This window comes from Dreissena polymorpha, chromosome 15 (assembly GCF_020536995.1).
Source record: "Dreissena polymorpha isolate Duluth1 chromosome 15, UMN_Dpol_1.0, whole genome shotgun sequence".
NCBI classification, from domain to species: Eukaryota; Metazoa; Mollusca; class Bivalvia; order Myida; family Dreissenidae; genus Dreissena; species Dreissena polymorpha.
In genome coordinates, this window is record NC_068369.1 from 48,036,363 (window position 1) to 48,042,969 (window position 6,607).

The window sequence follows — 6,607 nt, forward strand, 5'->3', positions numbered from 1 at the left end:
GTGTTAAAAAGGTAAATGTTGACGCCGCACGACGGAGGACGGACAAAGGCAATCAGAAAAGCTCAACATGAGCACGTTGTGCTCAGGTGAGCTAAAAATTGCATGAAGAATGATTAAATTCAATTCCAGGCAAAGTTGGAAAGAATAACGAACCCACGCACCTACTCATGTACATGCATACTCTTAATAATTATGACAGCCTTATTAAGCTTCTTTTCAAGACAGCTTAGTAAACTTATTGCAATGTAATGTATTTGTAATCACTTATTTATTAGTGTACATGTGTGTCATGTTGTGTATATGCACTGTGTGTAAGCTTACAAATAGAGGTATTTGCCAGCTGGGCTTAATTTAAAATAATAATCATTACAGCGGGGTTTAACTATAGTCAGTCCCAGTTGTCTGAAATGACATTCTGTATATTCATTACTATTCGTGGGACATTATTTTTGTTAATTTCGTGTTTTGACATTCTCATGAATTTAACACAAACGCACCAGAGAATGAAACTGGGTGAGAGATTATAAGAATGCCCTTAATCCATCCGTCAATCCGTAAGTCTGTCCGCAATACTTCTATGTCAGCTTCATATCCTATATCCTGTGCCAGTTTTTCAGGAAACTTGCTGCAAAATAAAAGACAAGACAAGACAATTTATTTTGTAAATAAAGGCCACCGGCCCAAAATACAATATACAGACATGTCATATTTAACATGCATGAGTTGTGAATAGTTTTATGTTTAAACTTTTCGCATTAACATATATATAAATAATACAATTTTCTTCAATGTCAGATCATTATTTGTTTTCATCAGATTAATAAAATCTATTTCTTCTCTGTTTCCTGTATACCAAGAAAAAAGGTGAATGTTACGTTCTTCGTGAAATTTAGAACAATAAAAAAATACATGAAATTCGTTTTCAATGACACGTGTGTTTTCTGCATTTAGACAATGTATACAATATCGAAGACCATGCTCTATACCAAGATGTCGTCCAGTTTCAATAAGAAACTTGTGGTTGGAACATCTGAACTTTGCAAATGCTTTTCTATAAAAGAATGGTATTTTAAGCGAAAGATATTTTTCTGGTTCAAGCAATGATTTATACATTCTATATGTTTCACATCTAGACGAGTCGAATAAACTCCCTGACCATTTTTGCGTGTTACAACAAATAAGGCGATCTTTAAACAGTTGTAAAAATACATCAACATTGCCAACATCTTGATACACCCAGACATAACCAAATCCATAATTAAATAACAGATTTTTTACAGAAGTAGCCCAATTTGTCCTTCCGATTTCATCCTGGCGTTTTAACATATTATAACAATTTTTTGGATATCTATGCAATGGCATATGAATAAGTTTACACCAGTATTTAACACACTTGAAATGATATTCTACACATAATTCTAATCTACCAACCTCCCCTAGGGCCATGCAATTGTTTGTTGACCTATTCAAACCAATAAAATCTTTGCAAAATTGAGCCTGGACTTGTTCTATATTTTCAGAAAGGGTATGACCCCAAATTTCAGCCCCGTATAAAAGGATCGGCTTAACCATTGAATCAAAAAGTTTAAAATACTCTTGAATGTCAAATTTTCCAAAATAGCCTTGGTAACTTTTTATGGCATTAATAGATTTTTTTGCTTGCATTGCCAACTTAGCTTTAGCCTTGGACCAACTTAATTTAGGAGTAAACAGTAGACCCATGTACTTGTACACTGACGTGACATTTACATGCTTTCCATTATAGCACCAATTTTCATATGACCGCAATGGGCCACCATTTCTAAAAACAATTATTTCGGTTTTCTTTTCATTAACAGTCATGCCACGCATTCGACAAAAATCAGAAATACTATTTAATTGACGCTGTAGTTCAATAGCCGTTTCAGAGCAACTCGCAACATCATCGGCAAATAATATACATTGTATATTTGGTATGTCATCCGTAATAAAAATTCCTTGATGACCCTGGTCACGCAGGTAAAGGGATAACTCATTTATGAATAAATTAAAAATGATCGTGCTAGTTACGTCCCCTTGTCTTGTGCCAATGTTACACCTAAAATCAGTGGTAACATTGTTATTTTTGACTCGCACGCGACTCCGTAAATTAGAGTACATAGAGACAAGGACATTATAAAGTTTTCCTTTTAAACCTATTTTCTGCATTATGTCAAATAGTTTATGGTGCAATATACCATCATAAGCCCTTTGAAAATCAACGTATAATACATAAAACCTTCCTCCTGGCTTAGTTATATATTTTTGTACCATGCTTTGTAATACGAATATGTTATCAATTGTAGAATAACCTTTCCGAAAACCTGATTGCGACTCATCTAGTTTGCCAAATTCTTCGGCCCAAGTACACAATCGTGAATTAACAATATTTCCAAATATTTTATACATTACATTTATTAAAGAAATACCTCTATAATTTGTCGGTTCCAGTTTAGAACCGCATTTGTGTAAGGGAACAATAATGCTTTCGCTCCACATGTCAGGAAAAACACCTGTATTAAGAATATGATTGAAAAGAGAGCAAAATACTGGACATATAACATTAGCCGTGTTTTTATAAAACTCTGCCCCTATACCATCAAACCCCTGCGCCCTTCCCATTTTTAATTTATTAATACTTCTCATTATTTCTTCTTGTGTGATAGGACTATTTAGAACTAAATCATATTCAGGTAATGCAGCTTCTTCAGAAGTTCCAATCAAGAGCATATTTTCTCGATATAATAAGTGATTAAAATAATTTAACCAATCACTTTGTTTGATTTGTTGCTGATAACTACAATGTGAAGCTTTTTTATAATTTGCACTTTTAATTGTTTGCCAAAATAAATTTGGATTACTACGTGCTTGGCATAGCCTATTTCTCATATTGTGTTGGAAAATATCCTTCTTGTTTTTACACATTTCTTTAAAATTTCTTTTTTCGTTTATGTAAATTTGCAAATCCCCCCTTGAGCTTGTGACCCGGAATTTTCTCAAAGCTTTATATTTACAATATTTCAAATTATCACATTCATTATCCCACCATGGTGTATCTTGCCGTTCATAAACGTTACGTTGTTTGGTTCTATTATGGACTTTCATGTTTTCTGCAGCAGTTTTATAAAGTGATACTATTGTTTGAAGAGCCTGGTTCATATCTACAGTAATTTGATGAAAAATGTTGTCTTTGCATAAGTTATACATATTAACAAAAGTCTCAATAAATCTATCCCTAAGCGTATCATTCCATTTAAATTTATCAAGTTTAATATTATCATCAGTGATGTTACTTTGAATGCTACGGGAAGAAGGTAAATCAACATTCCTGTTGCTATTTTTTCTATGAAAAATCATAGTAGTGCATAAAGGGAAATGGTCAGATTCATCAAAGGATAAAATATTAAACTTCGTAACAAATTGAAATAAATCAGTTGAAATAATGTGATAATCAACTAAACTAGCTCCATTTTGTGTAATGCATGTAAAATAAATATGTAAAATAAAAAGTGCATTTAAACAATCGTCAGAAGGCATGTGACAGTCATGCTGGCTGAAGATCAAGGTTGTTCTTCAAGGTAAAAGAGAAAAAAATCGTAAAACTTGGCTTACATGTCTAGGTCATTGAGATGATGCGCAGAAGGTATAAGTCAGTCACGCTGGTTAAATGTCAAAGTCATACTTCAAGTTTAAAAGTTTAAACCTCTATTTTCGTTCAGCTTTATAACATGCTTACCCATTAAATAATTTAGAATGATTGTACATGTAGTTTGTTTTGAAAAAACATCATGGCTGTCGGGTGCTGTGTCAGTTCTAATGTGAAATCTAGTGAACCTATCTACTTATGACAGCTTCCTTGGAGTCGCAGCGTAGCTCCTGAGGTTTTTATCCTCTGTTTAATATTCAGGCTGAAATTGTGTTCAAGGCATATCTTGATATTAATCTCAGGTATCAAATTAAAACGTAATAGGTAGGAAGCTTCAATTGTTGAAAAACCAGTTCCAATGAAAGTGATAATTCAATCAGTAACTAATCGTGTATATCAATAGAGGTGTGAAAAGTAGCAGATTAATCCTCTAGTATGAAATATACTGGGAGGAGAAAAGACTAAGGTATTAGGAGGAGAGAAGACTAGGGGGAGAAATGTCCATGGGGGAGAAAAGACCAGGGGGAGACAAGACCGTACACCCTGTTTTGTCAGTAACACTTTTTTAGTTTGCAATTTTTCTGGAACATCTTGTCATGGATTTCAAGAAACTCACATCAAATGTTAAGGTCATGACATGTTGCGCACGAGGGATAAGTCAGTCAAGCGAGGTTAAGGTCATACTTCAAGGTCAATGGCCTCTTTCGTGTCTGATTCTGGTCTCACATACAATTGGAAGCATATTCATGAAACTTGGCTACAGTGTTAACTTGACACTCAATTCTGCACAATGTCTCAATTACCTTAACTTAAGGTCATTGATACTATGAGCAAAATGCATGAGTTAGTCACACCAGCTCAAGGTCAAGGTCATAATTGAAGGTAAATAATTGGCCTACACAGTTTGTGCATAATTAAAAATCTCCCAAAACCACTTAAGAATAATCATGAAAAGTTAATGTCGCTCATAAGTTGTCTAGAAGTAATGTGTCAATCGTGCTGTTTTTAAATCAAGGTTACAACTTAAAGGTACACAAAATTCTTGCCAAACCATAAAGCTGTTTCTTGGACTGCCTTGTTTAACAAGCTGCACAATGCCCATGTTTGACCAAGTGTAACCTTGACCTTTGCGCTAAAAAGCAGGAGATAATGTGTTGCAGTATATATAAACACAATAAAAGAACAATATTTCTTATAATCATATTTTTAGCGGGGATAATGTGTTGTAGTATAATATAAACACAAAAAACAACAATATATATTATATTATTATGATCTTTTAGCGGGGATAATGTGTTGAAGTATAATATAAACACAATACAAAAACAATATTTCTTATATTATTATCTTATTTTTAGCGGGGATAATGGGTTGTATTATATAAAAACACAATAAAAGAACAATATTTCTTATATAATTATCATATTTTAGCGGGGATAATGTGTTGTAGTATATATAGACACAATAAAAGAACAATATATATTATATTATTATTATATTTTTAGCGGGGATAATGTGTTGTTGTATAATATAAACACAATAAAAGAACAATATATATTATATTATTATTATCTTTTAGCGGGGATAATGTGTTGAAGTATAACATAAACACCATAAACGAACACTATTTCTCATATTATTATCTTATTTTTAGCGGGGATAGTGGATTGTAGTATATAAAAACACAATAAAAGAACAATATTTCTTATATAATTATCATATTTTAGCGGGGATAATGTGTTGTAGTATATATAGACACAATAAAAAGAACAATATACATTATATTATTATTATATTTTTAGTGGGGATAATGTGTTGTTGTATAATATAAACACAATAAAAGAACAATATATATATTATATTATTATTATCTTTTAGCGTGGATAATGTGTTGAAGTATAACATAAACACCATAAACGAACAATATTTCTCATATTATTATCTTATTTTTAGCGGGGATAGTGGGTTGTAGTGTATAAAAACACAATAAAAGAACAATATTTCTTATATTATTATCATATTTTTAGCGGGGATAATGCATTGTAGTATATACAGACACAATAAAAGAACAATATATATATTATATTATTATTATATTCTTAGCGGGGATAATGTGTTGTAATATAATATAAACACAATAAAAGGACAATATATATTATATATATTTTTTGTTGTTGGGGATAATGTGTTGTAGTATAATATAAACACAATAAAAGAACAATATATATTATATTATTATCCTATTTTTAGCGGGGATACTGTGTTGAAGTATAATATAAACATAATAAAAGAACAATATTTTTTATGTTATTATCTTATTCTTAGCAGGGATAATGTGTTGTAGTTAATAAAACCACAATAAAACAACAATATTTCTTATATTTTAATCGTACTTTTAGCGGGGATAATGTGTTGTAGTATATATAGACACAATAAAACAACAATATTTCTTATATTATTACCATATCTATTTGTCCATACAAACAAACAATATCTATAACAAAAGTCACATTTCTTCATGATAACTTTGCGGAAATTGTGTGTTTCCTTCTAAAACATGCTCAAAGCATGAATGCTCTGCCTCATGCAAAACTCGGTCTTTTGCCATATGCAACCACCGTATACTGTTTGCTATACTGTTTGCTATAAAACAGCAAAAGGTTATGTGGTCTCTATAGTGAACATTTGGCTTAAGACCCATTTTCAAATGACGTGGGTCGTATGACGCAGCTTTCAACATATCTTCCAGCTTAAAGTATGCAAATCAGAGCTTAAATCCAGTTTAATGTTTGTCAAAATGATGTTCCCATTTAATAAGAATTTCTAAGTGCATCAAAGTACTCGGCATCAATTCTTTTTAAGAAAACGAGCAGATTATCGTATCTTCGTATGATGTCTGCAAACTCATTCCGTGGCAGGTCAGTCGTTTTAAGAAAACGAGAA